The sequence below is a fragment of the Macadamia integrifolia genome, chromosome 9, assembly GCF_013358625.1.
Source record: "Macadamia integrifolia cultivar HAES 741 chromosome 9, SCU_Mint_v3, whole genome shotgun sequence".
NCBI lineage: Eukaryota > Viridiplantae > Streptophyta > Magnoliopsida > Proteales > Proteaceae > Macadamia > Macadamia integrifolia.
This window is the reverse complement of record NC_056565.1, coordinates 18,765,111-18,777,974: the sequence shown is the minus strand read 5'-3', so window position 1 is coordinate 18,777,974 and position 12,864 is coordinate 18,765,111. Positions and strand designations below refer to the sequence as shown.

At 38.3% G+C, this 12,864-nt stretch overlaps 2 protein-coding genes across 7 annotated transcripts in view; one reads left to right on the top strand and one right to left on the bottom strand.

The window, feature by feature from the left end:
- The window catches only part of LOC122089968 (glycosylphosphatidylinositol anchor attachment 1 protein), an 84,302-nt gene that overhangs the window by 19,621 nt on the left and 51,817 nt on the right, over positions 1–12,864 (bottom strand). The gene's annotated exons all lie outside the window — the stretch shown is intronic.
- LOC122089971 (probable histone H2A variant 3) overlaps positions 9,492–12,864 on the top strand; it is an 8,463-nt gene continuing 5,090 nt past the window's right edge. Inside the window, exon 1 of one of the 3 annotated variants that reach the window (XM_042659761.1) lies at positions 9,492–9,643. The gene's annotated coding sequence lies outside the window, so the exon portion shown is untranslated. Of the gene's footprint in view, positions 9,644–12,311; positions 12,521–12,864 lie in introns of those variants that run through there. The other 2 variants (XM_042659760.1, XM_042659762.1) reach the window with 2 other exon arrangements.

Genomic DNA, 12,864 nt, shown 5'->3' with positions numbered 1-12,864 from the left:
CTTGTGCCATTGTCGAATGTCAAGTATATCACCAGGAAATCGACCTCCTCCACCCCACCTCTTCCTCAATCGTCCTTCCTTTTTGATATTTCCCCTCCGTCGATAAATAATTGAAGGAGGTGGTAAGCGCAGCAGAGAAGACGAGAAAGGTTTGAAGTTTTAAACGGAGAGAGAGACGATCTGGGAACTTGGAGCTGTCACACACGGAGTATGTGAAAGCTTCGAGCTTGTCGCCCACGCCCACCAGGGTTGGGTACTTCTGGGACGAAGAAAGAAAGAACGACTGAACGACAAAATGTTAATTTGTCACGAAGATATCAACGGAATATTTTTATTCCTGCCGACTCGGATATTCGGGGAAAATGAAAAGGCTTAGTCAGAATGAGAGGACTGTGCCTACTATACTGGATTTACCGTCAGATTAAATTTCCTTCCTCGAGATTTCCGCCAATGAAAAGAAAATGCTCATCGTAGGGTTAGCATAATTAGATTCTAATAACCTGACGTACACCTTTTTGTTTTTTTTCTAAGTCGAAGATGATGACCTACGGGGAGTTTCGATCAGCTGCTCTTTTGTTCACATGGATGTGCATATGAGCATTTGACAAATGTTTTATTGTTTTATTTTTCTGTCATTATAAGAAGGAATAAGGACATATTTGGAAGTAAAAATGATAAGTGTTGGATATTCACCACGTACAACCAAGTGATCGTACAAAGAGCGGATCCAAATTCCCCTATATATCCATTTTTTTTTTTTTTTGGCAAAACTATTGTATCCATGATAACAAGAAGTTCACGAAATCACACAAACTCGAGTCGATCGGGTTCTAATCAATCGACCTGAATCATGATTTAAGGTATTGATGGCTCATATTGAGAGTTCTACATGAGTATTGATAGCTACCAATCCTGATATTGTCTCGCTCATATCCGTTGAATGGTACAAACTAGAGGTTTTAAAAAAAAAAAAAAAGTCATGGGCAAAACTGTCTGATCCATGTTGATACCAATACTTGATCTGGTATTGTACGCTAAAATCAAGACTTGAATGGCTCCAATCTGATACTGTGCACTAAAATCATAGTCATTTGGGTATAAGCCCCATAAGGGCATTAAACAATATGTTTCAATTAAACGGTACAATATGATACGATTTAAGAAGTAAATCTTTTGAAAGACATTCTCTCCAACAATCTTTATAACAGAAAAATCGTTTAGTTACCTTGCATATGTTACACGCATGATTCATCCTGAAAAACTGTTTGATTTCACCAATTCTGCGTAGTGGTTCTTCTAGGCAACTGATTGGTTTCCTCGATTCTATGTAGTGGTTAACGTATCTCACAGGAAATCCATAACGCCAAAAATTCAATTCAAAATAAAATACATAACATTAAAAAACATTTTCATCCTTCCCAATGTATATCCAACTATAGCCACTCTCCTTCCGCAGTCATTTTCTTACATCAGCCCTTTTACTGTCCTCGTCCCATCCCAATGCCCCATTAGCAGCATACATGTTGGCCAAGAGAAATGAATAGAAGATGATTTAGACTCCAATCTAATTAACGAGCTAATCTGCATATTTCAGCCCAAAATCTAATTCCCCACCACCTCTGCAACCATTCAATAGTGCACCTATGACTAGCACTAGTTAAAAACAAGACAAGCCTTTCATTTATTCTCTGATAAAAAAAAAAAAATCCATCAGAGCTTTCCAAGTAATAAAACCAGAGAGAGCCGTCCACTGCAATTACGTTTTACAGTGACAAATATTAACCACAAAGGAGAAAATCAGAGACTTGACTACAAAGAATATGACGTACAAAACGTAAGCGTTATCGTCGCAAGAGGTGATCCCAGCGACAGTCGCACGGTTTATTAATTTAAAAAAATAGGGATGGATTTATGATCTACAAAGAATATGAAAAAAAAAATCCCCAAATATTATGAACCACGAAGAATATGGGAAGAAACCCCCTAATTATTGCCCTCATACCAATAAATGGTTTAATCTAAATTGTAAGGTAAATTAGCCGATAACATCAATGGATAGCACATTATAGGGTATCATTAAGAAAGGGTATGGGAGTCATTTAAAAAAGGGGAAGAAAGATAAACACAATAGGTGCTAGCATATGGAATATCGGCTGCATACCCAACCATTTCCCTTTTTAATCGACAAGTTAGTAATAATAAAGTTTTCAATGGAAAAACAACTGCCTTTATCCGGCTCTTCTTCAACATGCCAAATGTCCTAACATGCATCGAACGGTTGGAAGAGTTGGGCAGGCAGCCCTAAGTCTTCCCAGCCATCCGATGTGCGTTGGTTGGGAAGGGACGTTGGAAAAGATCCTAATATGCCAATTACCTAATGTAGTTGATAAGATTATGGTGTGCTAAGTCCACACTCACTAGAAAGTCTTGAATAACCATTCTAGTGTCACTGCTAGGATAGCCCTTTTCCCCACCCGTTTTCAAATTTATACAAGGCTAATAAATATTTCAGATCTAACTATAGAGTTTTAGTGTGGAATTAGTGATCGTTGGTTGAGCTGCTAACTCAAAGAAAGCTAGCAGCGTGCTCAACCCTCTCCCTTGATAGAAGACTCTATATGGATAATCTAAACCCTATATATAATTGCCCATCATCATGCCATATGGCACAATGAAATAAGCCATCTTAATAAGCTTATTAAGACTGTAGTTGGACCATTTAATAAGTCTTTTTTTCCCAATTAACAGATGTGTAAACACCCAATTTTGTCACCCTTTCTCAGCAATAACGATACATGGATCTTGATTGCAACTTCTCATTTCCAGTTGACAGAGATGCAGATGACTGAGATTTCCTTACCCAACCAATCCCCCCTTACCCAAAAAAATCCCAGAACCATGTGTGGGAGAGAAAAGGTCTAAATTTTGACATCGTGTATATGGAGAGAATATGATCTAATGTGATTATATGGATGGATAGTGCTCGGAATTACGATTCCAATGATATATGGTGCATCAAAATCAGACCAGTGGATCTCCCGCAATCATTCCCGGAGTTGTCTTGCACATGCATACATAGCCGTCCACCTGCAGCCAACCACCCGCAACCATCCACCCTTGATAGCCACCCACCTACGGCCCTGTACCCCTGTTTTGTGCCCTTTGCGCCCCTGACAGCTATTGGACACCTTTTTCTGTTGCTTGGTGCCCCAGCCAATTGTCTCGCACTCCCGCATTTGCCCAAAACATCCCACCGACGATCAAAATTTTTTGCTAAAAACTATATTTTGGGAAAAGATCCCCGCTTGCGCACTCTACACGCTTCTAATAGTATACCAAATATCGTTTCACTTGTTTAGGTGAAGAGAAGTTTTCCTCCACCTATTTCAAAAAATATATATCTTTTTGCCTTTTTTTATAACAAAAATATCTTTTAACCTTTTTGGGTGAAGTGAAACTTCCCTTCACCCCTTTAGCCTAAAATATGTTTTCACCTTTTTGGGTGAAGATAAATTTTCCTTCATCCCTTTGGCCCACAAAAACACTATAAATACCCCCATTCTTATAAAAAAGACACCCACTTGCCATTTTCTAGTCCCTTTGTTAAGAGTATTTTCTCTCTCCTAAATCCCCTCCCCCTTTGAGGTGTTTCTAGTCTTCGGAGAGATATTCGTCAAGTTCATAAATATTCTTTAAATCTTCGAAGTGTACTTCGGGCCTTCGAAGCACTTCAATCATCTTTTCCAAAAATATATATTTTTCAAAAATCCCTAGCGGAAGCTCTGTCGAAGTTCTGACTCGACTTTTTTCGAAAGTAGCCTATCCCTATTCCCTAGCGGAAGCTTTGCCAAAGTTCTAACCCAACTTTTTCCGAAAGTAGCTTATCCCTAGTGAAAGCTCTGTCGAAGTTTCAACTTGACTTGTTTCCTGAAGTAGCCGACCCTAGCGGAAGCTCTGCCGGAATACCAACCCAACCTTTTCGGAAAGTAGCCTATGTTGTATGATTGTCCTTGTTGACAACCCGACCACATGGCGGTAATGATGTAGCTAATTTGGGTGACGTGGTCAAAAGTGATGACATGGCAGCGTTCAATGTCATTGATGAGATAACGTAGTCATATTATGTGCATGGAGTGGTTTGATTCATCCATGGTAGGTGGTGCGGGTTTCTACGTTAAAACTGAACAAAATTGACTTATTTACCCTCGAGGGCATTTTTTGTAGTGAAAATGACATTTTTGGAATACCGTTTCTCATGAAAAAAGTATATTGTAATTTATCTAGTCCATTGCATTTGATTTCATCGCATTTCGATATCGTATGAAGAAGTTACGATATTTGTGATAGTCGAGGATAATTTCGGTATTGAAGATGAATTTTTTAAAAGAAGTGTTCTCCATGTAACAATACAACAAAAATCTGATATTTCCAATGTTTATGATTTCATTGCATTCAGATTCTGCATGAGGAAGATGCATAATTAGAAAGTTCTAGGGGTATTTTGGTCTTTTTACATGATTGAGTCAAATGATCAGGTCTTCTGGAAAGTTGTAGAACGTCTAGTCTTGGTTCCAACGCACTTTATTTGTCTCAATCGAAAATCGTATGAAAATGTTACATCTATTTCCGTAAAGTCGGTTTGAAAATCCAAACCGGAAAATCCTAGTTTGCTCTCGGTGTAGGGAGGATTTTTTGGAATTTATTTTTGAAATTTCAAGGGTTTTTTTGTAATTTCAATATCTTGAAAGTCTGAGTTGCTGGGGGTCTTTAAGCACTGAAATACATGGAGGGAGGGCTTGATTGTAATAAAAAGGAGTAAAGGATTGTAAAATGAATGGCTCAGACGAAGCCACGTAGGCCTTATTCCCATCCAAAGGTTGCTGAGCCTGGGCGCTGAAGTGACGGACAAGATGCCATCGTGAGATCATCCATTGATTAGGTGCATAAGTCTTGATGCTCTGGCACTACACCTGATCAAGTGTACTACATATGCATAGAAGGTATCATGAAGATCCTGATCTCAAAGATTTCATGAGATATGATTGAAGATGATCATGATGATTCGGATCCTACGGTCAAAAGCAATTAGTGCTTTATGAAAAAGCAACCGACATCACCATGTGATATGTCAACACCGACCAATCCTAGCTCGACAACGCATTTAACGATGTCAGTGCTTGTGTCACACTGACATCATCTTTGACTTTGTGAGATTCAAATCCTATGGTTTAGATCTATTGTCCATTGGTTTAATTGGACGGTTCAAATTAAGATATATTTTAGATGAGATATACGGTCAAATCTACGCCTCTGTTGCCCGAGCCACCAGTGTACCTACGCCAAACCTCCGAAGATTCCATCTTGAGTGTTCTGGTTGGCCCAACTTCAAATGGCCATAACTTTCTAACCCTAACTCCAAATGAGTCCATCCAAGTTGCTATCTCTTTGTTTTTTTAAGCTGTACACAAAGGCAGTAAGAAAAAATGAGTTTTTAGTGAAGGAAGACTACGATTTTGGCAAGAGAAGCTTTCCCTCTTTATTAGTTCTTGAATGAACATGAATACTTGATGATAATTGTTCTTAGGCCATATAAAGAGGTAAAAGAGGTGGTTGAGGTGTGTTAATGATATATTAACTCAAAACCAAAGAGGAAGAGAAGAAAGTAAGGATGGGTTTACTTATTGTTACTTTGAAGAGCAAGAAGCCAAGGAAAGATAAGGTGTGAGCAGTGCAAGTTTCCAGTCATCCCAAGCAATCGGTTGTGAGATTCTCTAACATTTAATTTACATTATATGCATATATGTATGTTAGGATTAGTTGTGGATGAATTGTATATATGCTAGATTAGTTGTAAATGAACTGCAAGTATGCTAGCTAGTTGTGGATGTATATGCTAAGCATGGCTTAACTGTAGGGTATTGATATAAGCCCCAATTTATTGTATTCTTTATTGAGTGCTTAGTGGTGCCCTCGTGTAGTAGGTGCTACATATTATATCGGCATTGTGAGTGCCCTCTCAGCTTTAACTTGAGAAAATTAGGTGTGGGTACTCCTGATTGTGAGGTACAATCAAAAGTAGTGTATTGAGTAGGTACGAAGCCTTTACGGACATTACTCCAATGACGTAGGTAAATTGCCGAACCTCATGAAAACCTTGTGTTGTGGGTGTGATTATTGTTTGCATTATATATATTGAGGTGCGTGGAATGCCGAATGGGTGTGCACACTTGCAAGTACCTATGAGAGACTGAGTGTGCATACGACTGTATACAAACAGAGACATGTACAAGTACAAGTATATCAGGGTTTGCAGTATTATATATCGGACAGGTTTTTGGGGATCGGAATTAGACTCACTGATTCACCCCCCCTCTCAGTGACTGTTGGGTTACAACAGTCTATCCCCAGTGGAAGCTCTACCGGAATCAACAGCCCAAAAATAACCAACCCTTAGCCGGATCTTTGTCCGCACACTACCATAGTCAGCATCTCTCAAAACAGGAAGTTGGAGGTCAAGACTATCTTTCCCTAAGCAGGAAGAATCTACAAGAAAGTCCAAGCCAACTAGGGGCCCACCCCTCTTGACCCGAAATAGGGGTCAAATCCAAGTACAATCTCTCTCATCATTTAGCATAATGTAGATATTTAATTAATTTCGTTTTAGTGTACATAAATAGTTAATTTTATTTAATAGACATATGTTTGATAATTTAGCCATGCATGCGGAATAAGAATAATTGTAGAAAATGTTTATTCTTAAGCATCTAATAGGAAGACCGGTTTAACCAGATAGATTAGGTGCCTAACACCTTTCCAATTCTGCAACCTGACTCTTTCCCCGAATCTCTGGACAAGGCCAACTTTCGGGTAATTTTCTTCGAAATTAGACCCACCCCCGAGTTCTAGGCCCATAATCCTAGGTGGCGACTCCAACCTTTTTTTTTTTTTTTGCATGATCCCAATCCCCCATATTGGACCATCATTAAACCTTGTCTTTACGACGAACCCGACACACCTACAAAATAGGCCTCAATATATTTTTGTGTGCGATACGACGGTGTGGGGCCTACAAAAGCACACACAACCAACACTTTCCTTATCCTCTAAGATGAAGAGAGAGGAGAGAGGGCCTGAACGGAAACCTTCCCCCAACGGGGAGAGAGTGATCAATTCACGGGCTGCTACCCTCACAACATGACAAATATTAATATTAGTGGGAGAATAACCTGCAAGGCTGGACTAATATGGTATTTTCTTTGAACTTTATATTCCTTAATTTAGTTTATGAAATGCAAGAGGTCTTCACCATAGAATGTAGGGATCATAAGGGCATTTTTCTTTTAATTATTATTTTTTTATTTTAAATGGTGCCCAATAGACTACCTTAGGGTGTGTTTGACTGAAGGATTCTATGGAATGTATTTCCATAGAATCCTGATTCTCTATTAATGATGGTGTTTGGTTCCACAAAATTGCAATCCCACAAAGAATTAGGTGATTATAGGATTTCATGCTTTTACACATGGAATGATTTTTATTTGAGAACTCCTCTTAGAAACATGTGATTCAGGAGCTGGTATAAAGCAGGACAATTCTTAAGAGAAGCATTTTTAACAGGTTGAGTCTCTGCATCAAAATTGTTCCTCGAGCTTTTAGGGGTTGTGGAGGTTGAAAGCCGAATGAAGGTGAACCTCTCTCACATCTTCTTCCTTTCCTTCTTCATGCCCTCCTCAGCTTCTTCTCTGGTGTTATGGAACAACTACGATTTTGGATTATATATATATAGTTGTATCAAGCGAGGCAACTCCTCTTAGTAGATCGTCTTTAAACAATAGCAGATCATCTCAGGTAAATTACTCTCTCGAGCATTCTGGTTCATGTTCTTAGGGTTTATATTTATTTTTTATTTTTTCAAGTTTTTAACATCTTGCTAATTTGGTTTAAGAAGAGCACATTTAGTAGGGTATTCGTAACATCTTGTTGATTTGGTTTGAAAAGGTTCATTTTCTTTGTTTCTTTTTAGTATTTATGGGATTGGAAAGGATTGATTAGGTTAATGATGTAGAATAATTGAAAAAATCCGACGGATTCTCAGTGATTATTCTCTGAATACACTTATCCATTAAGGGTTTTTTAACTATCTAGACCCTAGAGTGCCTAGATTTTTTGGCTATTGGAATAGAAAAATTGAAGAACCATGGATGTGTAATGGGGAGCACAAATTATAAACTCAAATGCAATGGCTAACTTCTCACTATACTAGTGGATTGCAGTTCTTTTCTCCTCATCTAGATCAGTTAGTGGATTTGGAGAAGTTCCCATTAATGATAAAGGATATTGCTTTGCCTGAAGGACATGGGTGCTCTTAGTAAAAATATGGCTGAAAAAATTAACTTTGTGGTATTTTTCTTTTTATTAAATAATATTCAAAAATAGATTATTTTTTCTCCAAGTGTTAGGCTGCGTTTGGTAATGTTTCTATTCCAGAAACAACGTTTCCTGTTAAAAACGAAAATTTCAGTTTCTGTGTCAAAATGTCGTTTTTTTTTTTTTAAACAAAACTGGAAAGAGAACTAACCTTTGTCATGCTGTCAATTGTCATTTCTACCCTTTTTTTCCACTTTTTGTTAAAAAAAAAAAAAAAAAAAAAAAAAAGAAACAAACCATAAATGCACCAAACGATTTATTTCTTTTTTCATTCCCATAGAACGAAAAAAACTCCATAAACGTTTTTCTGGAACGTTACCATACGCAGCCTTAGCAAATGAATTAGTAATATAATACCATAAAAGTATTAAAAAAAAAAAAAAAACTAGTGTAGGGACATAAAAACACCATTGCATAGTTGTATACATAAATTGAAAATAACAATGACATTTTAAGTGCCAAACAATTATTCAGAGTGATTATGGGTGTTTCTCAATGACAGAATCATGGTAACCAAACAATTTTCTAGGATAAATTACCATACATAATCAATACAAACCTAACAATTATTATGTCAAGAATACGATTCCAAGGAACCACATTCTATGGTTACATTCAAATTAGATACTTGTCTCTGTAGATTTATCCAATCGAACTCACCCTTACCTATGTCGAGTCATTTTAGCAATTTATGGCCAAAATGGTATGGGGGAGTGTGAATGGAAAAAAATAAAAAGAAATTCTGTCACTTTTTTTTCCCATACAAGCACCCACTATACTTGGTGATGATTTATTAAACCTCACTGGGAAAAAATAAGAAGAAGAAAGATACAATCATAAGAAGCTTCTAGGAAAAGATGGCATTCCCAAACTGATCCGGCTCCTCGCCCTAGAGGAGATTGCCCATAGATACCTGCGCGCTTGACACCTATCCCTAGCAGATCCAACAACTCTTATTTGTTCTCCAAAAAACCACTCATCACCTCATATGAAACCCATACTCGACTCTATATACGTGTTTCATCTCCTCTCCAAAAAACTTGAGAACAAAGGTTTGCTCTTGAGGGGAGAAGAAATTCAAAAGGAGATCGCTACTACCTCATCCTCACTGGCTCCGATCGCTAGAAGTCGTGGTTGATCATTGCTTCCTCCATTTGGATTTTTTTGCTTCTCTCCCAAAACGCAAAGAACAAAGGGGGCTTGTCTTTCCATAGAGGTACAAATCCACAAACCCTTGTTTTTGGGAATTTCTTCATTTTCTCTCCATATCTTCTCTTATAATGTTCATTATAAGATCTCATGGATGGTTTGTCTTTGCTCCAATCTGATATTTCCTGGTCCCCTTTTATTGTGTTGATATTGGATGGTTTGTCTTCTCGATCCCCATTTATTATGTTAATCTTCTCTCTTATTATGTTCATTACAAGATCTCATAGATGGTTTGTCTTTGCTCCAACCTAATATTTTAGAAAGCCGCTCCTCACACTTTATTGTGGTAAGGCCAACTCCAACCTGATATTTTCTGATCCCCTTTTCCTTTACAACAACTAAGACGGTCCCTAAAACAAAACCTTTGTTCTCGCCGGCTCCGATAATTGGAAGTCGTGGTTAATCATTGCTGCCTCCATTCGGATTTCTCTGCTTCTCTCCCAAAACGCAAAGAATAGTGGGGGTTTGTCTTTCCATAGAGGTGTAGATCCAAAAACCCTTGTTTTTTGGGGATTCCTTCATTTTCTCTCCATATCTTCTCTGATAATGTTCATTACAAGATCTCATGGATGGTTTGTCTCTACTCCAACTTGATATTTCACAATCCCCTTTTATTGTGTTGATATGGAGTGTTATAAAATACTCTTTATATTATCATTGCTTCTCGATCCCCTTTTATTATGTTAATCTTCTATGCTATAAGATCTCATGGATGGTTTGTCTCTGCTCCAACCTAATATTTTAGAAAGCCGCTTCTCACCATTTATTGTGGTAAGGTCAACTCCAACTTGATATTTCCCGACCTCCTTTTACTTTACAACAACTAAGAGGGGTCCCTAAAACAAAACCTTTGTTCTCACCGGCTCCGATCATCGGAAGTCGTGGTTGATCTTGTTGCCTCCATTCGGATTTCTCCGCTTCTCTCCCAAAACGCATAGAACAGAGGGGCTTGTCTTTCCATAGAGGTACAAATCCACAAACCCTTGTTTTTGGGAATTTCGTCATTTTCTCTCCATATCTTCTCTGATAATGTTCATTATAAGATCTCATGGATGGTTTGTCTCTGCTCCAACCTGATATTTCACGATCCCCTTTTACTGTGTTGATATGGAGTGTTATAAAATACTCTTTATTTTACCTTTGGATGGTTTTCCCCTTTTATTATGTTAATCTTCTCTGCTATTATGTTCATTACAAGATCTCATGGATGATTTGTCTTTGCTCCAACCTAATATTTAAGAAAGCTGCTCCTCACCATTTATTGTGGTAAGGCCAACTCCAACCTGATATTTCCTGACCTCCTTTTCCTTTACAACAACTAAGAGGGGTCCCTAGAACAAAACCTTTGTTCTCACCGGCTCTGATCGTCGGAAGTCGTGGTTGATCGTTGCCTCCATTCGAATTTCTTTGCTTCTCTCCCAAAACATAGAGAATAGAGGGGACTTGTCTCTTGTAGAGGTACAAATCCACAAACCCTTGTTTTTGGGATTTTTTTCATTTTCTCTCCATAACTTTTCTGATAATGTTCATTACAAGATCTAATGCATGGTTAGTCTCTGCTCCAACCTGATATTTCATGATCCTCTTTTATTGTGTTGATATGGAGTGGTATAAAATACTCTTTATTTTATCATTGGATAGTTTGTCTTCTTGATCTCCTTTTATTATGTCAATCTTCTCTGCTATTATGTTCATTCCAAGATCTCGTGGGTGGTTTTTCTCTACTCCAACCTAATATTTTAGAAAGTCGTTCTTCACCATTTTTTGTGGTAAGGCTAACTCTAACTTGATATTTCCTGATCCCCTTTTCCTTTACAACAGCTAAGAGGGATCCCTAAAACAAAACCTCGGTTCTCAACTTTTTGGAAGAGAAGAGATGACACCCGTATGAAGCGAGTTGGGTATGGGTTTCATATGAGGTCATGAATGGTTTCTTTGGAGAACAAAGAGGAGCAGTGGGCAGGTATCTATGGGCGATCTCCTTTATGGAGAGGAGCCATATCCTTCCCAAAGGCCCATAATAGGCAACTCATTTTGAAATAGAAAGAGTAAAAAAACATTATCAGATTTATGCATATTATGATATGAGCAAGACTCAAATCAAGTCCAAATGAGCTGGATATTTCTTACAATGATGGATATTTCAGTCGACGGATAATCAATCCCTAACAATCAGAATGAAAAAGGACACAACAAAGGCATGCATCATTATCTTTTGGGAAGAAAGCTCTTTGAGATTAGGAAGGGTACATTACACATTTCATGTTGCCTCTCCTCGCTCCTCTCTTTGAGAAGATGCCTATGCTCTTTGCCTAAGGAACCCACTTTCTCCGAACTCCCAAACCCCACATTGTATTTTCAATCTAAAATCCCAATTCCTTAAAAAACTCCAAGCGCATTCAAAGGGCGTGGAATCATATTTTCACATGCCATGACAAGGCAAGTAGAGGGACGGTTAGGATTGGTAATTAAGGGGAAAATAAAGGGTAAAGAAGGCAAAGTGGTTAAAATTTGAAATCCAAAATTGAGTTCCCACCAAGGAGGGGAGATAACCGCCACCCACTTCCGCTCCGTCTTTGGAGTCATTTTTTATGTATATAATATAATAAAATCTCTCCCTCTCCACCCCTCTCTTTCTGGCCCCTTATTTGATTAATAAAAGCTATAGGGAGGTGAAGGGGGTTGTAGTCTTTTTGCCAAACCCAACGAAAGTCCAAACCGAAGAACCCCACCCCCCCAACCCCCCAATTAAGACGGAAGAAGAGCCTCTTTCGCGTATTCCCTCGTCTCCTCGGTTCCATATCTCCATTCGAGCGCGCGACCAGGCCAGGTTTCTCTCTCTCTCTCTCTCTCTCGCTCTCTCTATTGCTTCCGCTCTTGTAAGGTTAGTCACGACTTTGATTTCTTCTGCGTCTTTCTCCCCCAAATTTGGTGTAGAGGGAAGCCGTGTGTTCTAGTGGGAAGGGTTATTTTTTCCCTGTTCTGTATATCTGCTTGGGTCCATGATTCGTCAAGGTCCCTTCGCTTCTGTAATTCTTCGGATCTGTTGTTATATTAGGCTTCTTCCCTTATCTTTACCCATATTGTTCAAATTTCGTCTCTCCCTCTTATTTTCTTCTTGTTTTTCCACACTGACCCTCCTTTTTTGTTTTCGTTTTTCTTTTGTTTTTTGTTTTTTGGAGTGTGTTTGAGTCGTTTGATTATATGAGGCAGATTTTTATTAAAAAA